The 27,682-nt window shown below is 41.9% G+C and overlaps 11 non-coding genes across 11 annotated transcripts; all 11 read right to left on the bottom strand.

The window, feature by feature from the left end:
* Positions 1-3,092: 3,092 nt before the first annotated feature.
* On the bottom strand, positions 3,093-3,165 carry trnar-ccu (transfer RNA arginine (anticodon CCU)). The gene has a single exon. It is a non-coding gene; the product is annotated as a tRNA-Arg (tRNA).
* Positions 3,166-11,500: 8,335 nt separating this feature from the next.
* On the bottom strand, positions 11,501-11,573 carry trnar-ccu (transfer RNA arginine (anticodon CCU)). The gene has a single exon. It is a non-coding gene; the product is annotated as a tRNA-Arg (tRNA).
* Positions 11,574-16,755: 5,182 nt separating this feature from the next.
* trnar-ccu (transfer RNA arginine (anticodon CCU)) lies at positions 16,756-16,828 on the bottom strand. The gene has a single exon. It is a non-coding gene; the product is annotated as a tRNA-Arg (tRNA).
* A 2,032-nt stretch (positions 16,829-18,860) lies between these two features.
* trnar-ccu (transfer RNA arginine (anticodon CCU)) lies at positions 18,861-18,933 on the bottom strand. The gene has a single exon. It is a non-coding gene; the product is annotated as a tRNA-Arg (tRNA).
* A 978-nt stretch (positions 18,934-19,911) lies between these two features.
* On the bottom strand, positions 19,912-19,984 carry trnar-ccu (transfer RNA arginine (anticodon CCU)). The gene has a single exon. It is a non-coding gene; the product is annotated as a tRNA-Arg (tRNA).
* Positions 19,985-20,962: 978 nt separating this feature from the next.
* trnar-ccu (transfer RNA arginine (anticodon CCU)) lies at positions 20,963-21,035 on the bottom strand. The gene has a single exon. It is a non-coding gene; the product is annotated as a tRNA-Arg (tRNA).
* A 981-nt stretch (positions 21,036-22,016) lies between these two features.
* On the bottom strand, positions 22,017-22,089 carry trnar-ccu (transfer RNA arginine (anticodon CCU)). The gene has a single exon. It is a non-coding gene; the product is annotated as a tRNA-Arg (tRNA).
* A 2,032-nt stretch (positions 22,090-24,121) lies between these two features.
* trnar-ccu (transfer RNA arginine (anticodon CCU)) lies at positions 24,122-24,194 on the bottom strand. Its single transcript has one exon. It is a non-coding gene; the product is annotated as a tRNA-Arg (tRNA).
* A 978-nt stretch (positions 24,195-25,172) lies between these two features.
* trnar-ccu (transfer RNA arginine (anticodon CCU)) lies at positions 25,173-25,245 on the bottom strand. Its single transcript has one exon. It is a non-coding gene; the product is annotated as a tRNA-Arg (tRNA).
* Positions 25,246-26,223: 978 nt separating this feature from the next.
* trnar-ccu (transfer RNA arginine (anticodon CCU)) lies at positions 26,224-26,296 on the bottom strand. The gene has a single exon. It is a non-coding gene; the product is annotated as a tRNA-Arg (tRNA).
* Positions 26,297-27,277: 981 nt separating this feature from the next.
* trnar-ccu (transfer RNA arginine (anticodon CCU)) lies at positions 27,278-27,350 on the bottom strand. Its single transcript has one exon. It is a non-coding gene; the product is annotated as a tRNA-Arg (tRNA).
* Positions 27,351-27,682: the final 332 nt, after the last annotated feature.

The raw sequence follows: 27,682 nt of genomic DNA, 5'->3' as shown, positions 1-27,682 counted from the left end.
GGCCACTGGGGCTCTTGCTAAAGCTTGCGGATGTCCAGTACCCACGATGAACGCAACCTATACTTCTGGAATATATCAGAGGGCTCTGTTCTCAGTACAGTCTATTCTAGTCAGACACCTGAGAGACAGAAAAATGAAAAGTCAGTACAATGCTTCAACTCAATTTTGTTTCTGTACTGCTTTGAGCAAACACGACCATAGCTGAAGGGAATTAGCAGATCTTTTGTCATTTCAATCATTATGAATTTCAGTTTCCCTTTCACCCACTGAGCAGGGGACTTAGCAGATCTTTTGTATTTTCAATCTTTCTGGATTTCAGTTTCCCTTTCACCCAATCTTTGACATCCAGTGACATTTGAAAAATACACACGTTGTTCCGCGTCACCTCTTTTGGCCAAATATGTAGAAGTCTGGAGGTCCTGGAGAAGATTCAGCAAGAGATCTTTGATAAGATAGGCCAGTGTAACACATCTCTCGACATTACCCCTTGTCATCACGCCATCTGTTGTCAGCAAATCAACCTCATGGCTCAAGGGAATTAGCAGATCTTTTGTACAAGCATATGAACATATCAACTTGGCAAACATGCTTTTAAGTTTTGAAATTTCCAGGTCTACTTCTAAACATCTTGTCGAGCACCATTTTCATTCACTTTCTTGAAAGGGACTTAAATTTTTTACAACACAAGCTTGAATTTGTAGGTTATTTTGAGTGTCTATTGGGATTTGCTAGAGTGAAGCATGAAGTGCCTTGAAGAGTTTCATTAAATTAAAACATTGAAAGAAATGCTATAGAGTGAATTCACCCTGTCTTTAGAGGCTTTCTATCAATTTTTGACTCACACCCCTCTGACATTGAAAGGTGTGCTATTTTTGGACTAAAGGAATGCTTTTTTAGGACTAAAGCTGACTTAGCAGAGGATGGTTTCGATCCATCGACCTCTGGGTTATGGGCCCAGCACGCTTCCGCTGCGCCACTCTGCTTTCCCAGCACCCCAGATGGGACTCGAACCCACATTCCCTGGCTTAGGAGGCCAGTGCCTTATGCATTAGGCCACTGGGGCTCTTGCTAAAGCTTGCGGATGTCCAGTACCCACGATGAACGCAACCTATACTTCTGGAATATATCAGAGGGCTCTGTTCTCAGTACAGTCTATTCTAGTCAGACACCTGAGAGACAGAAAAATGAAAAGTCAGTACAATGCTTCAACTCAATTTTGTTTCTGTACTGCTTTGTGCAAACACGACCATAGCTGAAGGGAATTAGCAGATCTTTTGTCATTTCAATCATTATGAATTTCAGTTTCCCTTTCACCCACTGAGCAGAGGACTTAGCAGATCTTTTGTATTTTCAATCTTTCTGGATTTCAGTTTCCCTTTCACCCAATCTTTGACATCCAGTGACATTTGAAAAATACACACGTTGTTCCGCGTCACCTCTTTTGGCCAAATATGTAGAAGTCTGGAGGTCCTGGAGAAGATTCAGCAAGAGATCTTTGATAAGATAGGCCAGTGTAACACATCTCTCGACATTACCCCTTGTCATCACGCCATCTGTTGTCAGCAAATCAACCTCATGGCTCAAGGGAATTAGCAGATCTTTTGTACAAGCATATGAACATATCAACTTGGCAAACATGCTTTTAAGTTTTGAAATTTCCAGGTCTACTTCTAAACATCTTGTCGAGCACCATTTTCATTCACTTTCTTGAAAGGGACTTACATTTTTTACAACACAAGCTTGAATTTGTAGGTTATTTTGAGTGTCTATTGGGATTTGCTAGAGTGAAGCATGAAGTGCCTTGAAGAGTTTCATTAAATTAAAACATTGAAAGAAATGCTATAGAGTGAATTCACCCTGTCTTTAGAGGCTTTCTATCAATTTTTGACTCACACCCCTCTGACATTGAAAGGTGTGCTATTTTTGGACTAAAGGAATGCTTTTTTAGGACTAAAGCTGACTTAGCAGAGGATGGTTTCGATCCATCGACCTCTGGGTTATGGGCCCAGCACGCTTTCGCTGCGCCACTCTGCTTTCCCAGCATCCCAGATGGGACTCGAACCCACATTCCCTGGCTTAGGAGGCCAGTGCCTTATGCATTAGGCCACTGGGGCTCTTGCTAAAGCTTGCGGATGTCCAGTACCCACAATGAACGCAACCTATACTTCTGGAATATATCAGAGGGCTCTGTTCTCAGTACAGTCTATTCTAGTCAGACACCTGAGAGACAGAAAAATGAAAAGTCAGTACAATGCTTCAACTCAATTTTGTTTCTGTACTGCTTTGAGCAAACACGACCATAGCTGAAGGGAATTAGCAGATCTTTTGTCATTTCAATCATTATGAATTTCAGTTTCCCTTTCACCCACTGAGCAGGGGACTTAGCAGATCTTTTGTATTTTCAATCTTTCTGGATTTCAGTTTCCCTTTCACCCAATCTTTGACATCCAGTGACATTTGAAAAATACACACGTTGTTCCGCGTCACCTCTTTTGGCCAAATATGTAGAAGTCTGGAGGTCCTGGAGAAGATTCAGCAAGAGATCTTTGATAAGATAGGCCAGTGTAACACATCTCTCGACATTACCCCTTGTCATCACGCCATCTGTTGTCAGCAAATCAACCTCATGGCTCAAGGGAATTAGCAGATCTTTTGTACAAGCATATGAACATATCAACTTGGCAAACATGCTTTTAAGTTTTGAAATTTCCAGGTCTACTTCTAAACATCTTGTCGAGCACCATTTTCATTCACTTTCTTGAAAGGGACTTACATTTTTTACAACACAAGCTTGAATTTGTAGGTTATTTTGAGTGTCTATTGGGATTTGCTAGAGTGAAGCATGAAGTGCCTTGAAGAGTTTCATTAAATTAAAACATTGAAAGAAATGCTATAGAGTGAATTCACCCTGTCTTTAGAGGCTTTCTATCAATTTTTGACTCACACCCCTCTGACATTGAAAGGTGTGCTATTTTTGGACTAAAGGAATGCTTTTTTAGGACTAAAGCTGACTTAGCAGAGGATGGTTTCGATCCATCGACCTCTGGGTTATGGGCCCAGCACGCTTCCGCTGCGCCACTCTGCTTTCCCAGCACCCCAGATGGGACTCGAACCCACAATCCCTGGCTTAGGAGGCCAGTGCCTTATCCATTAGGCCACTGGGGCTCTTGCTAAAGCTTGCGGATGTCCAGTACCCACGATGAACGCAACCTATACTTCTGGAATATATCAGAGGGCTCTGTTCTCAGTACAGTCTGTTCTAGTCAGACACCTGAGAGACAGAAAAATGAAAAGTCAGTACAATGCTTCAACTCAATTTTGTTTCTGTACTGCTTTGTGCAAACACGACCATAGCTGAAGGGAATTAGCAGATATTTTGTCATTTCAATCATTATGAATTTCAGTTTCCCTTTCACCCACTGAGCAGGGGACTTAGCAGATCTTTTGTATTTTCAATCTTTCTGGATTTCAGTTTCCCTTTCACCCAATCTTTGACATCCAGTGACATTTGAAAAATCCACACGTTGTTCCGCGTCACCTCTTTTGGCCAAATATGTAGAAGTCTGGAGGTCCTGGAGAAGATTCAGCAAGAGATCTTTGATAAGATAGGCCAATGTAACACATCTCTCGACATTACCCCTTGTCATCACGCCATCTGTTGTCAGCAAATCAACCTCATGGCTCAAGGGAATTGGCAGATCTTTTGTACAAGCATATGAACATATCAGCTTGGCAAACATGCTTTTAAGTTTTGAAATTTCCAGGTCTACTTCTAAACATCTTGTCGAGCACCATTTTCATTCACTTTCTTGAAAGGGACTTAAATTTTTTACAACACAAGCTTGAATTTGTAGGTTATTTTGAGTGTCTATTGGGATTTGCTAGAGTGAAGCATGAAGTGCCTTGAAGAGTTTCATTAAATTAAAACATTGAAAGAAATGCTATAGAGTGAATTCACCCTGTCTTTAGAGGCTTTCTATCAATTTTTGACTCACACCCCTCTGACATTGAAAGGTGTGCTATTTTTGGACTAAAGGAATGCTTTTTTAGGACTAAAGCTGACTTAGCAGAGGATGGTTTCGATCCATCGACCTCTGGGTTATGGGCCCAGCACGCTTCCGCTGCGCCACTCTGCTTTCCCAGAACCCCAGATGGGACTCAAACCCACAATCCCTGGCTTAGGAGTCCAGTGCCTTATCCATTAGGCCACTGGGGCTCTTGCTAAAGCTTGCGGATGTCCAGTACCCACGATGAACGCAACCTATACTTCTGGAATATATCAGAGGGCTCTGTTCTCAGTACAGTCTGTTCTAGTCAGACACCTGAGAGACAGAAAAATGAAAAGTCAGTACAATGCTTCAACTCAATTTTGTTTCTGTACTGCTTTGTGCAAACACGACCATAGCTGAAGGGAATTAGCAGATATTTTGTCATTTCAATCATTATGAATTTCAGTTTCCCTTTCACCCACTGAGCAGGGGACTTAGCAGATCTTTTGTATTTTCAATCTTTCTGGATTTCAGTTTCCCTTTCACCCAATCTTTGACATCCAGTGACATTTGAAAAATACACACGTTGTTCCGCGTCACCTCTTTTGGCCAAATATGTAGAAGTCTGGAGGTCCTGGAGAAGATTCAGCAAGAGATCTTTGATAAGATAGGCCAATGTAACACATCTCTCGACATTACCCCTTGTCATCACGCCATCTGTTGTCAGCAAATCAACCTCATGGCTCAAGGGAATTGGCAGATCTTTTGTACAAGCATATGAACATATCAGCTTGGCAAACATGCTTTTAAGTTTTGAAATTTCCAGGTCTACTTCTAAACATCTTGTCGAGCACCATTTTCATTCACTTTCTTGAAAGGGACTTAAATTTTTTACAACACAAGCTTGAATTTGTAGGTTATTTTGAGTGTCTATTGGGATTTGCTAGAGTGAAGCATGAAGTGCCTTGAAGAGTTTCATTAAATTAAAACATTGAAAGAAATGCTATAGAGTGAATTCACCCTGTCTTTAGAGGCTTTCTATCAATTTTTGACTCACACCCCTCTGACATTGAAAGGTGTGCTATTTTTGGACTAAAGGAATGCTTTTTTAGGACTAAAGCTGACTTAGCAGAGGATGGTTTCGATCCATCGACCTCTGGGTTATGGGCCCAGCACGCTTCCGCTGCGCCACTCTGCTTTCCCAGCACCCCAGATGGGACTCGAACCCACATTCCCTGGCTTAGGAGGCCAGTGCCTTATGCATTAGGCCACTGGGGCTCTTGCTAAAGCTTGCGGATGTCCAGTACCCACGATGAACGCAACCTATACTTCTGGAATATATCAGAGGGCTCTGTTCTCAGTACAGTCTATTCTAGTCAGACACCTGAGAGACAGAAAAATGAAAAGTCAGTACAATGCTTCAACTCAATTTTGTTTCTGTACTGCTTTGTGCAAACACGACCATAGCTGAAGGGAATTAGCAGATCTTTTGTCATTTCAATCATTATGAATTTCAGTTTCCCTTTCACCCACTGAGCAGAGGACTTAGCAGATCTTTTGTATTTTCAATCTTTCTGGATTTCAGTTTCCCTTTCACCCAATCTTTGACATCCAGTGACATTTGAAAAATACACACGTTGTTCCGCGTCACCTCTTTTGGCCAAATATGTAGAAGTCTGGAGGTCCTGGAGAAGATTCAGCAAGAGATCTTTGATAAGATAGGCCAGTGTAACACATCTCTCGACATTACCCCTTGTCATCACGCCATCTGTTGTCAGCAAATCAACCTCATGGCTCAAGGGAATTAGCAGATCTTTTGTACAAGCATATGAACATATCAACTTGGCAAACATGCTTTTAAGTTTTGAAATTTCCAGGTCTACTTCTAAACATCTTGTCGAGCACCATTTTCATTCACTTTCTTGAAAGGGACTTACATTTTTTACAACACAAGCTTGAATTTGTAGGTTATTTTGAGTGTCTATTGGGATTTGCTAGAGTGAAGCATGAAGTGCCTTGAAGAGTTTCATTAAATTAAAACATTGAAAGAAATGCTATAGAGTGAATTCACCCTGTCTTTAGAGGCTTTCTATCAATTTTTGACTCACACCCCTCTGACATTGAAAGGTGTGCTATTTTTGGACTAAAGGAATGCTTTTTTAGGACTAAAGCTGACTTAGCAGAGGATGGTTTCGATCCATCGACCTCTGGGTTATGGGCCCAGCACGCTTCCGCTGCGCCACTCTGCTTTCCCAGAACCCCAGATGGGACTCGAACCCACAATCCCTGGCTTAGGAGTCCAGTGCCTTATCCATTAGGCCACTGGGGCTCTTGCTAAAGCTTGCGGATGTCCAGTACCCACGATGAACGCAACCTATACTTCTGGAATATATCAGAGGGCTCTGTTCTCAGTACAGTCTGTTCTAGTCAGACACCTGAGAGACAGAAAAATGAAAAGTCAGTACAATGCTTCAACTCAATTTTGTTTCTGTACTGCTTTGTGCAAACACGACCATAGCTGAAGGGAATTAGCAGATATTTTGTCATTTCAATCATTATGAATTTCAGTTTCCCTTTCACCCACTGAGCAGGGGACTTAGCAGATCTTTTGTATTTTCAATCTTTCTGGATTTCAGTTTCCCTTTCACCCAATCTTTGACATCCAGTGACATTTGAAAAATCCACACGTTGTTCCGCGTCACCTCTTTTGGCCAAATATGTAGAAGTCTGGAGGTCCTGGAGAAGATTCAGCAAGAGATCTTTGATAAGATAGGCCAATGTAACACATCTCTCGACATTACCCCTTGTCATCACGCCATCTGTTGTCAGCAAATCAACCTCATGGCTCAAGGGAATTGGCAGATCTTTTGTACAAGCATATGAACATATCAGCTTGGCAAACATGCTTTTAAGTTTTGAAATTTCCAGGTCTACTTCTAAACATCTTGTCGAGCACCATTTTCATTCACTTTCTTGAAAGGGACTTAAATTTTTTACAACACAAGCTTGAATTTGTAGGTTATTTTGAGTGTCTATTGGGATTTGCTAGAGTGAAGCATGAAGTGCCTTGAAGAGTTTCATTAAATTAAAACATTGAAAGAAATGCTATAGAGTGAATTCACCCTGTCTTTAGAGGCTTTCTATCAATTTTTGACTCACACCCCTCTGACATTGAAAGGTGTGCTATTTTTGGACTAAAGGAATGCTTTTTTAGGACTAAAGCTGACTTAGCAGAGGATGGTTTCGATCCATCGACCTCTGGGTTATGGGCCCAGCACGCTTTCGCTGCGCCACTCTGCTTTCCCAGCACCCCAGATGGGACTCGAACCCACATTCCCTGGCTTAGGAGGCCAGTGCCTTATGCATTAGGCCACTGGGGCTCTTGCTAAAGCTTGCGGATGTCCAGTACCCACGATGAACGCAACCTATACTTCTGGAATATATCAGAGGGCTCTGTTCTCAGTACAGTCTATTCTAGTCAGACACCTGAGAGACAGAAAAATGAAAAGTCAGTACAATGCTTCAACTCAATTTTGTTTCTGTACTGCTTTGAGCAAACACGACCATAGCTGAAGGGAATTAGCAGATCTTTTGTCATTTCAATCATTATGAATTTCAGTTTCCCTTTCACCCACTGAGCAGGGGACTTAGCAGATCTTTTGTATTTTCAATCTTTCTGGATTTCAGTTTCCCTTTCACCCAATCTTTGACATCCAGTGACATTTGAAAAATACACACGTTGTTCCGCGTCACCTCTTTTGGCCAAATATGTAGAAGTCTGGAGGTCCTGGAGAAGATTCAGCAAGAGATCTTTGATAAGATAGGCCAGTGTAACACATCTCTCGACATTACCCCTTGTCATCACGCCATCTGTTGTCAGCAAATCAACCTCATGGCTCAAGGGAATTGGCAGATCTTTTGTACAAGCATATGAACATATCAACTTGGCAAACATGCTTTTAAGTTTTGAAATTTCCAGGTCTACTTCTAAACATCTTGTCGAGCACCATTTTCATTCACTTTCTTGAAAGGGACTTAAATTTTTTACAACACAAGCTTGAATTTGTAGGTTATTTTGAGTGTCTATTGGGATTTGCTAGAGTGAAGCATGAAGTGCCTTGAAGAGTTTCATTAAATTAAAACATTGAAAGAAATGCTATAGAGTGAATTCACCCTGTCTTTAGAGGCTTTCTATCAATTTTTGACTCACACCCCTCTGACATTGAAAGGTGTGCTATTTTTGGACTAAAGGAATGCTTTTTTAGGACTAAAGCTGACTTAGCAGAGGATGGTTTCGATCCATCGACCTCTGGGTTATGGGCCCAGCACGCTTTCGCTGCGCCACTCTGCTTTCCCAGCACCCCAGATGGGACTCGAACCCACATTCCCTGGCTTAGGAGGCCAGTGCCTTATGCATTAGGCCACTGGGGCTCTTGCTAAAGCTTGCGGATGTCCAGTACCCACGATGAACGCAACCTATACTTCTGGAATATATCAGAGGGCTCTGTTCTCAGTACAGTCTATTCTAGTCAGACACCTGAGAGACAGAAAAATGAAAAGTCAGTACAATGCTTCAACTCAATTTTGTTTCTGTACTGCTTTGAGCAAACACGACCATAGCTGAAGGGAATTAGCAGATCTTTTGTCATTTCAATCATTATGAATTTCAGTTTCCCTTTCACCCACTGAGCAGGGGACTTAGCAGATCTTTTGTATTTTCAATCTTTCTGGATTTCAGTTTCCCTTTCACCCAATCTTTGACATCCAGTGACATTTGAAAAATACACACGTTGTTCCGCGTCACCTCTTTTGGCCAAATATGTAGAAGTCTGGAGGTCCTGGAGAAGATTCAGCAAGAGATCTTTGATAAGATAGGCCAGTGTAACACATCTCTCGACATTACCCCTTGTCATCACGCCATCTGTTGTCAGCAAATCAACCTCATGGCTCAAGGGAATTAGCAGATCTTTTGTACAAGCATATGAACATATCAACTTGGCAAACATGCTTTTAAGTTTTGAAATTTCCAGGTCTACTTCTAAACATCTTGTCGAGCACCATTTTCATTCACTTTCTTGAAAGGGACTTACATTTTTTACAACACAAGCTTGAATTTGTAGGTTATTTTGAGTGTCTATTGGGATTTGCTAGAGTGAAGCATGAAGTGCCTTGAAGAGTTTCATTAAATTAAAACATTGAAAGAAATGCTATAGAGTGAATTCACCCTGTCTTTAGAGGCTTTCTATCAATTTTTGACTCACACCCCTCTGACATTGAAAGGTGTGCTATTTTTGGACTAAAGGAATGCTTTTTTAGGACTAAAGCTGACTTAGCAGAGGATGGTTTCGATCCATCGACCTCTGGGTTATGGGCCCAGCACGCTTTCGCTGCGCCACTCTGCTTTCCCAGCACCCCAGATGGGACTCGAACCCACATTCCCTGGCTTAGGAGGCCAGTGCCTTATGCATTAGGCCACTGGGGCTCTTGCTAAAGCTTGCGGATGTCCAGTACCCACGATGAACGCAACCTATACTTCTGGAATATATCAGAGGGCTCTGTTCTCAGTACAGTCTATTCTAGTCAGACACCTGAGAGACAGAAAAATGAAAAGTCAGTACAATGCTTCAACTCAATTTTGTTTCTGTACTGCTTTGAGCAAACACGACCATAGCTGAAGGGAATTAGCAGATCTTTTGTCATTTCAATCATTATGAATTTCAGTTTCCCTTTCACCCACTGAGCAGGGGACTTAGCAGATCTTTTGTATTTTCAATCTTTCTGGATTTCAGTTTCCCTTTCACCCAATCTTTGACATCCAGTGACATTTGAAAAATACACACGTTGTTCCGCGTCACCTCTTTTGGCCAAATATGTAGAAGTCTGGAGGTCCTGGAGAAGATTCAGCAAGAGATCTTTGATAAGATAGGCCAGTGTAACACATCTCTCGACATTACCCCTTGTCATCACGCCATCTGTTGTCAGCAAATCAACCTCATGGCTCAAGGGAATTGGCAGATCTTTTGTACAAGCATATGAACATATCAACTTGGCAAACATGCTTTTAAGTTTTGAAATTTCCAGGTCTACTTCTAAACATCTTGTCGAGCACCATTTTCATTCACTTTCTTGAAAGGGACTTAAATTTTTTACAACACAAGCTTGAATTTGTAGGTTATTTTGAGTGTCTATTGGGATTTGCTAGAGTGAAGCATGAAGTGCCTTGAAGAGTTTCATTAAATTAAAACATTGAAAGAAATGCTATAGAGTGAATTCACCCTGTCTTTAGAGGCTTTCTATCAATTTTTGACTCACACCCCTCTGACATTGAAAGGTGTGCTATTTTTGGACTAAAGGAATGCTTTTTTAGGACTAAAGCTGACTTAGCAGAGGATGGTTTCGATCCATCGACCTCTGGGTTATGGGCCCAGCACGCTTTCGCTGCGCCACTCTGCTTTCCCAGCACCCCAGATGGGACTCGAACCCACATTCCCTGGCTTAGGAGGCCAGTGCCTTATGCATTAGGCCACTGGGGCTCTTGCTAAAGCTTGCGGATGTCCAGTACCCACGATGAACGCAACCTATACTTCTGGAATATATCAGAGGGCTCTGTTCTCAGTACAGTCTATTCTAGTCAGACACCTGAGAGACAGAAAAATGAAAAGTCAGTACAATGCTTCAACTCAATTTTGTTTCTGTACTGCTTTGAGCAAACACGACCATAGCTGAAGGGAATTAGCAGATCTTTTGTCATTTCAATCATTATGAATTTCAGTTTCCCTTTCACCCACTGAGCAGGGGACTTAGCAGATCTTTTGTATTTTCAATCTTTCTGGATTTCAGTTTCCCTTTCACCCAATCTTTGACATCCAGTGACATTTGAAAAATACACACGTTGTTCCGCGTCACCTCTTTTGGCCAAATATGTAGAAGTCTGGAGGTCCTGGAGAAGATTCAGCAAGAGATCTTTGATAAGATAGGCCAGTGTAACACATCTCTCGACATTACCCCTTGTCATCACGCCATCTGTTGTCAGCAAATCAACCTCATGGCTCAAGGGAATTAGCAGATCTTTTGTACAAGCATATGAACATATCAACTTGGCAAACATGCTTTTAAGTTTTGAAATTTCCAGGTCTACTTCTAAACATCTTGTCGAGCACCATTTTCATTCACTTTCTTGAAAGGGACTTACATTTTTTACAACACAAGCTTGAATTTGTAGGTTATTTTGAGTGTCTATTGGGATTTGCTAGAGTGAAGCATGAAGTGCCTTGAAGAGTTTCATTAAATTAAAACATTGAAAGAAATGCTATAGAGTGAATTCACCCTGTCTTTAGAGGCTTTCTATCAATTTTTGACTCACACCCCTCTGACATTGAAAGGTGTGCTATTTTTGGACTAAAGGAATGCTTTTTTAGGACTAAAGCTGACTTAGCAGAGGATGGTTTCGATCCATCGACCTCTGGGTTATGGGCCCAGCACGCTTCCGCTGCGCCACTCTGCTTTCCCAGCACCCCAGACGGGACTCGAACCCACAATCCCTGGCTTAGGAGGCCAGTGCCTTATCCATTAGGCCACTGGGGCTCTTGCTAAAGCTTGCGGATGTCCAGTACCCACGATGAACGCAACCTATACTTCTGGAATATATCAGAGGGCTCTGTTCTCAGTACAGTCTGTTCTAGTCAGACACCTGAGAGACAGAAAAATGAAAAGTCAGTACAATGCTTCAACTCAATTTTGTTTCTGTACTGCTTTGTGCAAACACGACCATAGCTGAAGGGAATTAGCAGATCTTTTGTCATTTCAATCATTATGAATTTCAGTTTCCCTTTCACCCACTGAGCAGGGGACTTAGCAGATCTTTTGTATTTTCAATCTTTCTGGATTTCAGTTTCCCTTTCACCCAATCTTTGACATCCAGTGACACTTGAAAAATCCACACGTTGTTCCGCGTCACCTCTTTTGGCCAAATATGTAGAAGTCTGGAGGTCCTGGAGAAGATTCAGCAAGAGATCTTTGATAAGATAGGCCAATGTAACACATCTCTCGACATTACCCCTTGTCATCACGCCATCTGTTATCAGCAAATCAACCTCATGGCTCAAGGGAATTGGCAGATCTTTTGTACAAGCATATGAACATATCAGCTTGGCAAACATGCTTTTAAGTTTTGAAATTTCCAGGTCTACTTCTAAACATCTTGTCGAGCACCATTTTCATTCACTTTCTTGAAAGGGACTTAAATTTTTTACAACACAAGCTTGAATTTGTAGGTTATTTTGAGTGTCTATTGGGATTTGCTAGAGTGAAGCATGAAGTGCCTTGAAGAGTTTCATTAAATTAAAACATTGAAAGAAATGCTATAGAGTGAATTCACCCTGTCTTTAGAGGCTTTCTATCAATTTTTGACTCACACCCCTCTGACATTGAAAGGTGTGCTATTTTTGGACTAAAGGAATGCTTTTTTAGGACTAAAGCTGACTTAGCAGAGGATGGTTTCGATCCATCGACCTCTGGGTTATGGGCCCAGCACGCTTCCGCTGCGCCACTCTGCTTTCCCAGAACCCCAGATGGGACTCAAACCCACAATCCCTGGCTTAGGAGTCCAGTGCCTTATCCATTAGGCCACTGGGGCTCTTGCCAAAGCTTGCGGATGTCCAGTACCCACGATGAACGCAACCTATACTTCTGGAATATATCAGAGGGCTCTGTTCTCAGTACAGTCTGTTCTAGTCAGACACCTGAGAGACAGAAAAATGAAAAGTCAGTACAATGCTTCAACTCAATTTTGTTTCTGTACTGCTTTGTGCAAACACGACCATAGCTGAAGGGAATTAGCAGATATTTTGTCATTTCAATCATTATGAATTTCAGTTTCCCTTTCACCCACTGAGCAGGGGACTTAGCAGATCTTTTGTATTTTCAATCTTTCTGGATTTCAGTTTCCCTTTCACCCAATCTTTGACATCCAGTGACATTTGAAAAATACACACGTTGTTCCGCGTCACCTCTTTTGGCCAAATATGTAGAAGTCTGGAGGTCCTGGAGAAGATTCAGCAAGAGATCTTTGATAAGATAGGCCAATGTAACACATCTCTCGACATTACCCCTTGTCATCACGCCATCTGTTGTCAGCAAATCAACCTCATGGCTCAAGGGAATTGGCAGATCTTTTGTACAAGCATATGAACATATCAGCTTGGCAAACATGCTTTTAAGTTTTGAAATTTCCAGGTCTACTTCTAAACATCTTGTCGAGCACCATTTTCATTCACTTTCTTGAAAGGGACTTAAATTTTTTACAACACAAGCTTGAATTTGTAGGTTATTTTGAGTGTCTATTGGGATTTGCTAGAGTGAAGCATGAAGTGCCTTGAAGAGTTTCATTAAATTAAAACATTGAAAGAAATGCTATAGAGTGAATTCACCCTGTCTTTAGAGGCTTTCTATCAATTTTTGACTCACACCCCTCTGACATTGAAAGGTGTGCTATTTTTGGACTAAAGGAATGCTTTTTTAGGACTAAAGCTGACTTAGCAGAGGATGGTTTCGATCCATCGACCTCTGGGTTATGGGCCCAGCACGCTTCCGCTGCGCCACTCTGCTTTCCCAGCACCCCAGATGGGACTCGAACCCACATTCCCTGGCTTAGGAGGCCAGTGCCTTATGCATTAGGCCACTGGGGCTCTTGCTAAAGCTTGCGGATGTCCAGTACCCACGATGAACGCAACCTATACTTCTGGAATATATCAGAGGGCTCTGTTCTCAGTACAGTCTATTCTAGTCAGACACCTGAGAGACAGAAAAATGAAAAGTCAGTACAATGCTTCAACTCAATTTTGTTTCTGTACTGCTTTGTGCAAACACGACCATAGCTGAAGGGAATTAGCAGATCTTTTGTCATTTCAATCATTATGAATTTCAGTTTCCCTTTCACCCACTGAGCAGAGGACTTAGCAGATCTTTTGTATTTTCAATCTTTCTGGATTTCAGTTTCCCTTTCACCCAATCTTTGACATCCAGTGACATTTGAAAAATACACACGTTGTTCCGCGTCACCTCTTTTGGCCAAATATGTAGAAGTCTGGAGGTCCTGGAGAAGATTCAGCAAGAGATCTTTGATAAGATAGGCCAGTGTAACACATCTCTCGACATTACCCCTTGTCATCACGCCATCTGTTGTCAGCAAATCAACCTCATGGCTCAAGGGAATTAGCAGATCTTTTGTACAAGCATATGAACATATCAACTTGGCAAACATGCTTTTAAGTTTTGAAATTTCCAGGTCTACTTCTAAACATCTTGTCGAGCACCATTTTCATTCACTTTCTTGAAAGGGACTTACATTTTTTACAACACAAGCTTGAATTTGTAGGTTATTTTGAGTGTCTATTGGGATTTGCTAGAGTGAAGCATGAAGTGCCTTGAAGAGTTTCATTAAATTAAAACATTGAAAGAAATGCTATAGAGTGAATTCACCCTGTCTTTAGAGGCTTTCTATCAATTTTTGACTCACACCCCTCTGACATTGAAAGGTGTGCTATTTTTGGACTAAAGGAATGCTTTTTTAGGACTAAAGCTGACTTAGCAGAGGATGGTTTCGATCCATCGACCTCTGGGTTATGGGCCCAGCACGCTTCCGCTGCGCCACTCTGCTTTCCCAGAACCCCAGATGGGACTCGAACCCACAATCCCTGGCTTAGGAGGCCAGTGCCTTATACATTAGGCCACTGGGGATCTTGCTAAAGCTTGCGGATGTCCAGTACCCACGATGAACGCAACCTATACTTCTGGAATATATCAGAGGGCTCTGTTCTCAGTACAGTCTGTTCTAGTCAGACACCTGAGAGACAGAAAAATGAAAAGTCAGTACAATGCTTCAACTCAATTTTGTTTCTGTACTGCTTTGTGCAAACACGACCATAGCTGAAGGGAATTAGCAGATATTTTGTCATTTCAATCATTATGAATTTCAGTTTCCCTTTCACCCACTGAGCAGGGGACTTAGCAGATCTTTTGTATTTTCAATCTTTCTGGATTTCAGTTTCCCTTTCACCCAATCTTTGACATCCAGTGACATTTGAAAAATCCACACGTTGTTCCGCGTCACCTCTTTTGGCCAAATATGTAGAAGTCTGGAGGTCCTGGAGAAGATTCAGCAAGAGATCTTTGATAAGATAGGCCAATGTAACACATCTCTCGACATTACCCCTTGTCATCACGCCATCTGTTGTCAGCAAATCAACCTCATGGCTCAAGGGAATTGGCAGATCTTTTGTACAAGCATATGAACATATCAGCTTGGCAAACATGCTTTTAAGTTTTGAAATTTCCAGGTCTACTTCTAAACATCTTGTCGAGCACCATTTTCATTCACTTTCTTGAAAGGGACTTAAATTTTTTACAACACAAGCTTGAATTTGTAGGTTATTTTGAGTGTCTATTGGGATTTGCTAGAGTGAAGCATGAAGTGCCTTGAAGAGTTTCATTAAATTAAAACATTGAAAGAAATGCTATAGAGTGAATTCACCCTGTCTTTAGAGGCTTTCTATCAATTTTTGACTCACACCCCTCTGACATTGAAAGGTGTGCTATTTTTGGACTAAAGGAATGCTTTTTTAGGACTAAAGCTGACTTAGCAGAGGATGGTTTCGATCCATCGACCTCTGGGTTATGGGCCCAGCACGCTTCCGCTGCGCCACTCTGCTTTCCCAGCACCCCAGATGGGACTCGAACCCACAATCCCTGGCTTAGGAGGCCAGTGCCTTATACATTAGGCCACTGGGGCTCTTGCTAAAGCTTGCGGATGTCCAGTACCCACGATGAACGCAACCTATACTTCTGGAATATATCAGAGGGCTCTGTTCTCAGTACAGTCTGTTCTAGTCAGACACCTGAGAGACAGAAAAATGAAAAGTCAGTACAATGCTTCAACTCAATTTTGTTTCTGTACTGCTTTGTGCAAACACGACCATAGCTGAAGGGAATTAGCAGATCTTTTGTCATTTCAATCATTATGAATTTCAGTTTCCCTTTCACCTACTGAGCAGGGGACTTAGCAGATCTTTTGTATTTTCAATCTTTCTGGATTTCAGTTTCCCTTTCACCCAATCTTTGACATCCAGTGACATTTGAAAAATCCACACGTTGTTCCGCATCACCTCTTTTGGCCAAATATGTAGAAGTCTGGAGGTCCTGGAGAAGATTCAGCAAGAGATCTTTGATAAGATAGGCCAATGTAACACATCTCTCGACATTACCCCTTGTCATCACGCCATCTGTTGTCAGCAAATCAACCTCATGGCTCAAGGGAATTGGCAGATCTTTTGTACAAGCATATGAACATATCAGCTTGGCAAACATGCTTTTAAGTTTTGAAATTTCCAGGTCTACTTCTAAACATCTTGTCGAGCACCATTTTCATTCACTTTCTTGAAAGGGACTTACATTTTTTACAACACAAGCTTGAATTTGTAGGTTATTTTGAGTGTCTATTGGGATTTGCTAGAGTGAAGCATGAAGTGCCTTGAAGAGTTTCATTAAATTAAAACATTGAAAGAAATGCTATAGAGTGAATTCACCCTGTCTTTAGAGGCTTTCTATCAATTTTTGACTCACACCCCTCTGACATTGAAAGGTGTGCTATTTTTGGACTAAAGGAATGCTTTTTCAGGACTAAAGCTGACTTAGCAGAGGATGGTTTCGATCCATCGACCTCTGGGTTATGGGCCCAGCACGCTTCCGCTGCGCCACTCTGCTTTCCCAGCACCCCAGATGGGACTCGAACCCACAATCCCTGGCTTAGGAGGCCAGTGCCTTATCCATTAGGCCACTGGGGCTCTTGCTAAAGCTTGCGGATGTCCAGTACCCACGATGAACGCAACCTATACTTCTGGAATATATCAGAGGGCTCTGTTCTCAGTACAGTCTGTTCTAGTCAGACACCTGAGAGACAGAAAAATGAAAAGTCAGTACAATGCTTCAACTCAATTTTGTTTCTGTACTGCTTTGTGCAAACACGACCATAGCTGAAGGGAATTAGCAGATCTTTTGTCATTTCAATCATTATGAATTTCAGTTTCCCTTTCACCCACTGAGCAGGGGACTTAGCAGATCTTTTGTATTTTCAATCTTTCTGGATTTCAGTTTCCCTTTCACCCAATCTTTGACATCCAGTGACATTTGAAAAATCCACACGTTGTTCCGCGTCACCTCTTTTGGCCAAATATGTAGAAGTCTGGAGGTCCTGGAGAAGATTCAGCAAGAGATCTTTGATAAGATAGGCCAATGTAACACATCTCTCGACATTACCCCTTGTCATCACGCCATCTGTTGTCAGCAAATCAACCTCATGGCTCAAGGGAATTGGCAGATCTTTTGTACAAGCATATGAACATATCAGCTTGGCAAACATGCTTTTAAGTTTTGAAATTTCCAGGTCTACTTCTAAACATCTTGTCGAGCACCATTTTCATTCACTTTCTTGAAAGGGACTTAAATTTTTTACAACACAAGCTTGAATTTGTAGGTTATTTTGAGTGTCTATTGGGATTTGCTAGAGTGAAGCATGAAGTGCCTTGAAGAGTTTCATTAAATTAAAACATTGAAAGAAATGCTATAGAGTGAATTCACCCTGTCTTTAGAGGCTTTCTATCAATTTTTGACTCACACCCCTCTGACATTGAAAGGTGTGCTATTTTTGGACTAAAGGAATGCTTTTTTAGGACTAAAGCTGACTTAGCAGAGGATGGTTTCGATCCATCGACCTCTGGGTTATGGGCCCAGCACGCTTCCGCTGCGCCACTCTGCTTTCCCAGCACCCCAGATGGGACTCGAACCCACAATCCCTGGCTTAGGAGGCCAGTGCCTTATACATTAGGCCACTGGGGCTCTTGCTAAAGCTTGCGGATGTCCAGTTCCCACGATGAACGCAACCTATACTTCTGGAATATATCAGAGGGCTCTGTTCTCAGTACAGTCTGTTCTAGTCAGACACCTGAGAGACAGAAAAATGAAAAGTCAGTACAATGCTTCAACTCAATTTTGTTTCTGTACTGCTTTGTGCAAACACGACCATAGCTGAAGGGAATTAGCAGATCTTTTGTCATTTCAATCATTATGAATTTCAGTTTCCCTTTCACCCACTGAGCAGGGGACTTAGCAGATCTTTTGTATTTTCAATCTTTCTGGATTTCAGTTTCCCTTTCACCCAATCTTTGATATCCAGTGACATTTGAAAAATCCACACGTTGTTCCGCGTCCATTCTTTTGGCCAAATATGTAGGAGAAGTCTGGAGGTCCTGGAGAAGATTTAGCAAGAGATCTTTGATAAGATAGGCCAGTGTAACACATCTCTCGACATTACCCCTTGTCATCAGGCCATCTGTTGTCAGCAAATCAACCTCATGGCTCAAGGGAATTGGCAGATCTTTTGTACAAGCATATGAACATATCAGCTTGGCAAACATGCTTTTAAGTTTTGAAATTTCCAGGTCTACTTCTAAACATCTTGTCGAGCACCATTTTCATTCACTTTCTTGAAAGGGACTTACATTTTTTACAACACAAGCTTGAATTTGTAGGTTATTTTGAGTGTCTATTGGGATTTGCTAGAGTGAAGCATGAAGTGCCTTGAAGAGTTTCATTAAATTAAAACATTGAAAGAAATGCTATAGAGTGAATTCACCCTGTCTTTAGAGGCTTTCTATCAATTTTTGACTCACACCCCTCTGACATTGAAAGGTGTGCTATTTTTGGACTAAAGGAATGCTTTTTCAGGACTAAAGCTGACTTAGCAGAGGATGGTTTCGATCCATCGACCTCTGGGTTATGGGCCCAGCACGCTTCCGCTGCGCCACTCTGCTTTCCCAGCACCCCAGATGGGACTCGAACCCACAATCCCTGGCTTAGGAGGCCAGTGCCTTATCCATTAGGCCACTGGGGCTCTTGCTAAAGCTTGCGGATGTCCAGTACCCACGATGAACGCAACCTATACTTCTGGAATATATCAGAGGGCTCTGTTCTCAGTACAGTCTGTTCTAGTCAGACACCTGAGAGACAGAAAAATGAAAAGTCAGTACAATGCTTCAACTCAATTTTGTTTCTGTACTGCTTTGTGCAAACACGACCATAGCTGAAGGGAATTAGCAGATCTTTTGTCATTTCAATCATTATGAATTTCAGTTTCCCTTTCACCCACTGAGCAGGGGACTTAGCAGATCTTTTGTATTTTCAATCTTTCTGGATTTCAGTTTCCCTTTCACCCAATCTTTGACATCCAGTGACATTTGAAAAATCCACACGTTGTTCCGCGTCACCTCTTTTGGCCAAATATGTAGAAGTCTGGAGGTCCTGGAGAAGATTCAGCAAGAGATCTTTGATAAGATAGGCCAATGTAACACATCTCTCGACATTACCCCTTGTCATCACGCCATCTGTTGTCAGCAAATCAACCTCATGGCTCAAGGGAATTGGCAGATCTTTTGTACAAGCATATGAACATATCAGCTTGGCAAACATGCTTTTAAGTTTTGAAATTTCCAGGTCTACTTCTAAACATCTTGTCGAGCACCATTTTCATTCACTTTCTTGAAAGGGACTTACATTTTTTACAACACAAGCTTGAATTTGTAGGTTATTTTGAGTGTCTATTGGGATTTGCTAGAGTGAAGCATGAAGTGCCTTGAAGAGTTTCATTAAATTAAAACATTGAAAGAAATGCTATAGAGTGAATTCACCCTGTCTTTAGAGGCTTTCTATCAATTTTTGACTCACACCCCTCTGACATTGAAAGGTGTGCTATTTTTGGACTAAAGGAATGCTTTTTCAGGACTAAAGCTGACTTAGCAGAGGATGGTTTCGATCCATCGACCTCTGGGTTATGGGCCCAGCACGCTTCCGCTGCGCCACTCTGCTTTCCCAGCACCCCAGATGGGACTCGAACCCACAATCCCTGGCTTAGGAGGCCAGTGCCTTATCCATTAGGCCACTGGGGCTCTTGCTAAAGCTTGCGGATGTCCAGTACCCACGATGAACGCAACCTATACTTCTGGAATATATCAGAGGGCTCTGTTCTCAGTACAGTCTGTTCTAGTCAGACACCTGAGAGACAGAAAAATGAAAAGTCAGTACAATGCTTCAACTCAATTTTGTTTCTGTACTGCTTTGTGCAAACACGACCATAGCTGAAGGGAATTAGCAGATCTTTTGTCATTTCAATCATTATAAATTTCAGTTTCCCTTTCACCCACTGAGCAGGGGACTTAGCAGATCTTTTGTATTTTCAATCTTTCTGGATTTCAGTTTCCCTTTCACCCAATCTTTGACATCCAGTGACATTTGAAAAATCCACACGTTGTTCCGCGTCACCTCTTTTGGCCAAATATGTAGAAGTCTGGAGGTCCTGGAGAAGATTCAGCAAGAGATCTTTGATAAGATAGGCCAATGTAACACATCTCTCGACATTACCCCTTGTCATCACGCCATCTGTTGTCAGCAAATCAACCTCATGGCTCAAGGGAATTAGCAGATCTTTTGTACAAGCATATGAACATATCAGCTTGGCAAACATGCTTTTAAGTTTTGAAATTTCCAGGTCTACTTCTAAACATCTTGTCGAGCACCATTTTCATTCACTTTCTTGAAAGGGACTTACATTTTTTACAACACAAGCTTGAATTTGTAGGTTATTTTGAGTGTCTATTGGGATTTGCTAGAGTGAAGCATGAAGTGCCTTGAAGAGTTTCATTAAATTAAAACATTGAAAGAAATGCTATAGAGTGAATTCACCCTGTCTTTAGAGGCTTTCTATCAATTTTTGACTCACACCCCTCTGACATTGAAAGGTGTGCTATTTTTGGACTAAAGGAATGCTTTTTTAGGACTAAAGCTGACTTAGCAGAGGATGGTTTCGATCCATCGACCTCTGGGTTATGGGCCCAGCACGCTTCCGCTGCGCCACTCTGCTTTCCCAGCACCTCAGATGGGACTCGAACCCACAATCCCTGGCTTAGGAGGCCAGTGCCTTATCCATTAGGCCACTGGGGCTCTTGCTAAAGCTTGCGGATGTCCAGTACCCACGATGAACGCAACCTATACTTCTGGAATATATCAGAGGGCTCTGTTCTCAGTACAGTCTGTTCTAGTCAGACACCTGAGAGACAGAAAAATGAAAAGTCAGTACAATGCTTCAACTCAATTTTGTTTCTGTACTGCTTTGTGCAAACACGACCATAGCTGAAGGGAATTAGCAGATCTTTTGTCATTTCAATCATTATGAATTTCAGTTTCCCTTTCACCCACTGAGCAGGGGACTTAGCAGATCTTTTGTATTTTCAATCTTTCTGGATTTCAGTTTCCCTTTCACCCAATCTTTGATATCCAGTGACATTTGAAAAATCCACACGTTGTTCCGCGTCCATTCTTTTGGCCAAATATGTAGGAGAAGTCTGGAGGTCCTGGAGAAGATTCAGCAAGAGATCTTTGATAAGATAGGCCAGTGTAACACATCTCTCGACATTACCCCTTGTCATCAGGCCATCTGTTGTCAGCAAATCAACCTCATGGCTCAAGGGAATTGGCAGATCTTTTGTACAAGCATATGAACATATCAGCTTGGCAAACATGCTTTTAAGTTTTGAAATTTCCAGGTCTACTTCTAAACATCTTGTCGAGCACCATTTTCATTCACTTTCTTGAAAGGGACTTACATTTTTTACAACACAAGCTTGAATTTGTAGGTTATTTTGAGTGTCTATTGGGATTTGCTAGAGTGAAGCATGAAGTGCCTTGAAGAGTTTCATTAAATTAAAACATTGAAAGAAATGCTATAGAGTGAATTCACCCTGTCTTTAGAGGCTTTCTATCAATTTTTGACTCACACCCCTCTGACATTGAAAGGTGTGCTATTTTTGGACTAAAGGAATGCTTTTTCAGGACTAAAGCTGACTTAGCAGAGGATGGTTTCGATCCATCGACCTCTGGGTTATGGGCCCAGCACGCTTCCGCTGCGCCACTCTGCTTTCCCAGCACCCCAGATGGGACTCGAACCCACAATCCCTGGCTTAGGAGGCCAGTGCCTTATCCATTAGGCCACTGGGGCTCTTGCTAAAGCTTGCGGATGTCCAGTACCCACGATGAACGCAACCTATACTTCTGGAATATATCAGAGGGCTCTGTTCTCAGTACAGTCTGTTCTAGTCAGACACCTGAGAGACAGAAAAATGAAAAGTCAGTACAATGCTTCAACTCAATTTTGTTTCTGTACTGCTTTGTGCAAACACGACCATAGCTGAAGGGAATTAGCAGATCTTTTGTCATTTCAATCATTATGAATTTCAGTTTCCCTTTCACCCACTGAGCAGGGGACTTAGCAGATCTTTTGTATTTTCAATCTTTCTGGATTTCAGTTTCCCTTTCACCCAATCTTTGACATCCAGTGACATTTGAAAAATCCACACGTTGTTCCGCGTCACCTCTTTTGGCCAAATATGTAGAAGTCTGGAGGTCCTGGAGAAGATTCAGCAAGAGATCTTTGATAAGATAGGCCAATGTAACACATCTCTCGACATTACCCCTTGTCATCACGCCATCTGTTGTCAGCAAATCAACCTCATGGCTCAAGGGAATTGGCAGATCTTTTGTACAAGCATATGAACATATCAGCTTGGCAAACATGCTTTTAAGTTTTGAAATTTCCAGGTCTACTTCTAAACATCTTGTCGAGCACCATTTTCATTCACTTTCTTGAAAGGGACTTAAATTTTTTACAACACAAGCTTGAATTTGTAGGTTATTTTGAGTGTCTATTGGGATTTGCTAGAGTGAAGCATGAAGTGCCTTGAAGAGTTTCATTAAATTAAAACATTGAAAGAAATGCTATAGAGTGAATTCACCCTGTCTTTAGAGGCTTTCTATCAATTTTTGACTCACACCCCTCTGACATTGAAAGGTGTGCTATTTTTGGACTAAAGGAATGCTTTTTTAGGACTAAAGCTGACTTAGCAGAGGATGGTTTCGATCCATCGACCTCTGGGTTATGGGCCCAGCACGCTTCCGCTGCGCCACTCTGCTTTCCCAGCACCCCAGATGGGACTCGAACCCACAATCCCTGGCTTAGGAGGCCAGTGCCTTATACATTAGGCCACTGGGGCTCTTGCTAAAGCTTGCGGATGTCCAGTACCCACGATGAACGCAACCTATACTTCTGGAATATATCAGAGGGCTCTGTTCTCAGTACAGTCTGTTCTAGTCAGACACCTGAGAGACAGAAAAATGAAAAGTCAGTACAATGCTTCAACTCAATTTTGTTTCTGTACTGCTTTGTGCAAACACGACCATAGCTGAAGGGAATTAGCAGATCTTTTGTCATTTCAATCATTATGAATTTCAGTTTCCCTTTCACCCACTGAGCAGGGGACTTAGCAGATCTTTTGTATTTTCAATCTTTCTGGATTTCAGTTTCCCTTTCACCCAATCTTTGATATCCAGTGACATTTGAAAAATCCACACGTTGTTCCGCGTCCATTCTTTTGGCCAAATATGTAGGAGAAGTCTGGAGGTCCTGGAGAAGATTTAGCAAGAGATCTTTGATAAGATAGGCCAGTGTAACACATCTCTCGACATTACCCCTTGTCATCAGGCCATCTGTTGTCAGCAAATCAACCTCATGGCTCAAGGGAATTGGCAGATCTTTTGTACAAGCATATGAACATATCAGCTTGGCAAACATGCTTTTAAGTTTTGAAATTTCCAGGTCTACTTCTAAACATCTTGTCGAGCACCATTTTCATTCACTTTCTTGAAAGGGACTTACATTTTTTACAACACAAGCTTGAATTTGTAGGTTATTTTGAGTGTCTATTGGGATTTGCTAGAGTGAAGCATGAAGTGCCTTGAAGAGTTTCATTAAATTAAAACATTGAAAGAAATGCTATAGAGTGAATTCACCCTGTCTTTAGAGGCTTTCTATCAATTTTTGACTCACACCCCTCTGACATTGAAAGGTGTGCTATTTTTGGACTAAAGGAATGCTTTTTCAGGACTAAAGCTGACTTAGCAGAGGATGGTTTCGATCCATCGACCTCTGGGTTATGGGCCCAGCACGCTTCCGCTGCGCCACTCTGCTTTCCCAGCACCCCAGATGGGACTCGAACCCACAATCCCTGGCTTAGGAGGCCAGTGCCTTATCCATTAGGCCACTGGGGCTCTTGCTAAAGCTTGCGGATGTCCAGTACCCACGATGAACGCAACCTATACTTCTGGAATATATCAGAGGGCTCTGTTCTCAGTACAGTCTGTTCTAGTCAGACACCTGAGAGACAGAAAAATGAAAAGTCAGTACAATGCTTCAACTCAATTTTGTTTCTGTACTGCTTTGTGCAAACACGACCATAGCTGAAGGGAATTAGCAGATCTTTTGTCATTTCAATCATTATGAATTTCAGTTTCCCTTTCACCCACTGAGCAGGGGACTTAGCAGATCTTTTGTATTTTCAATCTTTCTGGATTTCAGTTTCCCTTTCACCCAATCTTTGACATCCAGTGACATTTGAAAAATCCACACGTTGTTCCGCGTCACCTCTTTTGGCCAAATATGTAGAAGTCTGGAGGTCCTGGAGAAGATTCAGCAAGAGATCTTTGATAAGATAGGCCAATGTAACACATCTCTCGACATTACCCCTTGTCATCACGCCATCTGTTGTCAGCAAATCAACCTCATGGCTCAAGGGAATTGGCAGATCTTTTGTACAAGCATATGAACATATCAGCTTGGCAAACATGCTTTTAAGTTTTGAAATTTCCAGGTCTACTTCTAAACATCTTGTCGAGCACCATTTTCATTCACTTTCTTGAAAGGGACTTACATTTTTTACAACACAAGCTTGAATTTGTAGGTTATTTTGAGTGTCTATTGGGATTTGCTAGAGTGAAGCATGAAGTGCCTTGAAGAGTTTCATTAAATTAAAACATTGAAAGAAATGCTATAGAGTGAATTCACCCTGTCTTTAGAGGCTTTCTATCAATTTTTGACTCACACCCCTCTGACATTGAAAGGTGTGCTATTTTTGGACTAAAGGAATGCTTTTTCAGGACTAAAGCTGACTTAGCAGAGGATGGTTTCGATCCATCGACCTCTGGGTTATGGGCCCAGCACGCTTCCGCTGCGCCACTCTGCTTTCCCAGCACCCCAGATGGGACTCGAACCCACAATCCCTGGCTTAGGAGGCCAGTGCCTTATCCATTAGGCCACTGGGGCTCTTGCTAAAGCTTGCGGATGTCCAGTACCCACGATGAACGCAACCTATACTTCTGGAATATATCAGAGGGCTCTGTTCTCAGTACAGTCTGTTCTAGTCAGACACCTGAGAGACAGAAAAATGAAAAGTCAGTACAATGCTTCAACTCAATTTTGTTTCTGTACTGCTTTGTGCAAACACGACCATAGCTGAAGGGAATTAGCAGATCTTTTGTCATTTCAATCATTATGAATTTCAGTTTCCCTTTCACCCACTGAGCAGGGGACTTAGCAGATCTTTTGTATTTTCAATCTTTCTGGATTTCAGTTTCCCTTTCACCCAATCTTTGACATCCAGTGACATTTGAAAAATCCACACGTTGTTCCGCGTCACCTCTTTTGGCCAAATATGTAGAAGTCTGGAGGTCCTGGAGAAGATTCAGCAAGAGATCTTTGATAAGATAGGCCAATGTAACACATCTCTCGACATTACCCCTTGTCATCACGCCATCTGTTGTCAGCAAATCAACCTCATGGCTCAAGGGAATTAGCAGATCTTTTGTACAAGCATATGAACATATCAGCTTGGCAAACATGCTTTTAAGTTTTGAAATTTCCAGGTCTACTTCTAAACATCTTGTCGAGCACCATTTTCATTCACTTTCTTGAAAGGGACTTACATTTTTTACAACACAAGCTTGAATTTGTAGGTTATTTTGAGTGTCTATTGGGATTTGCTAGAGTGAAGCATGAAGTGCCTTGAAGAGTTTCATTAAATTAAAACATTGAAAGAAATGCTATAGAGTGAATTCACCCTGTCTTTAGAGGCTTTCTATCAATTTTTGACTCACACCCCTCTGACATTGAAAGGTGTGCTATTTTTGGACTAAAGGAATGCTTTTTTAGGACTAAAGCTGACTTAGCAGAGGATGGTTTCGATCCATCGACCTCTGGGTTATGGGCCCAGCACGCTTCCGCTGCGCCACTCTGCTTTCCCAGCACCTCAGATGGGACTCGAACCCACAATCCCTGGCTTAGGAGGCCAGTGCCTTATCCATTAGGCCACTGGGGCTCTTGCTAAAGCTTGCGGATGTCCAGTACCCACGATGAACGCAACCTATACTTCTGGAATATATCAGAGGGCTCTGTTCTCAGTACAGTCTGTTCTAGTCAGACACCTGAGAGACAGAAAAATGAAAAGTCAGTACAATGCTTCAACTCAATTTTGTTTCTGTACTGCTTTGTGCAAACACGACCATAGCTGAAGGGAATTAGCAGATCTTTTGTCATTTCAATCATTATGAATTTCAGTTTCCCTTTCACCCACTGAGCAGGGGACTTAGCAGATCTTTTGTATTTTCAATCTTTCTGGATTTCAGTTTCCCTTTCACCCAATCTTTGATATCCAGTGACATTTGAAAAATCCACACGTTGTTCCGCGTCCATTCTTTTGGCCAAATATGTAGGAGAAGTCTGGAGGTCCTGGAGAAGATTCAGCAAGAGATCTTTGATAAGATAGGCCAATGTAACACATCTCTCGACATTACCCCTTGTCATCACGCCATCTGTTGTCAGCAAATCAACCTCATGGCTCAAGGGAATTGGCAGATCTTTTGTACAAGCATATGAACATATCAGCTTGGCAAACATGCTTTTAAGTTTTGAAATTTCCAGGTCTACTTCTAAACATCTTGTCGAGCACCATTTTCATTCACTTTCTTGAAAGGGACTTACATTTTTTACAACACAAGCTTGAATTTGTAGGTTATTTTGAGTGTCTATTGGGATTTGCTAGAGTGAAGCATGAAGTGCCTTGAAGAGTTTCATTAAATTAAAACATTGAAAGAAATGCTATAGAGTGAATTCACCCTGTCTTTAGAGGCTTTCTATCAATTTTTGACTCACACCCCTCTGACATTGAAAGGTGTGCTATTTTTGGACTAAAGGAATGCTTTTTCAGGACTAAAGCTGACTTAGCAGAGGATGGTTTCGATCCATCGACCTCTGGGTTATGGGCCCAGCACGCTTCCGCTGCGCCACTCTGCTTTCCCAGCACCCCAGATGGGACTCGAACCCACAATCCCTGGCTTAGGAGGCCAGTGCCTTATCCATTAGGCCACTGGGGCTCTTGCTAAAGCTTGCGGATGTCCAGTACCCACGATGAACGCAACCTATACTTCTGGAATATATCAGAGGGCTCTGTTCTCAGTACAGTCTGTTCTAGTCAGACACCTGAGAGACAGAAAAATGAAAAGTCAGTACAATGCTTCAACTCAATTTTGTTTCTGTACTGCTTTGTGCAAACACGACCATAGCTGAAGGGAATTAGCAGATCTTTTGTCATTTCAATCATTATGAATTTCAGTTTCCCTTTCACCCACTGAGCAGGGGACTTAGCAGATCTTTTGTATTTTCAATCTTTCTGGATTTCAGTTTCCCTTTCACCCAATCTTTGACA

The sequence above is a fragment of the Brachyhypopomus gauderio genome, chromosome 10, assembly GCF_052324685.1.
Source record: "Brachyhypopomus gauderio isolate BG-103 chromosome 10, BGAUD_0.2, whole genome shotgun sequence".
In the NCBI taxonomy this organism is placed as follows: Eukaryota; Metazoa; Chordata; class Actinopteri; order Gymnotiformes; family Hypopomidae; genus Brachyhypopomus; species Brachyhypopomus gauderio.
Note: the sequence above shows the minus strand (reverse complement) of the source record. Positions and strands in the feature narration are given on the sequence as shown.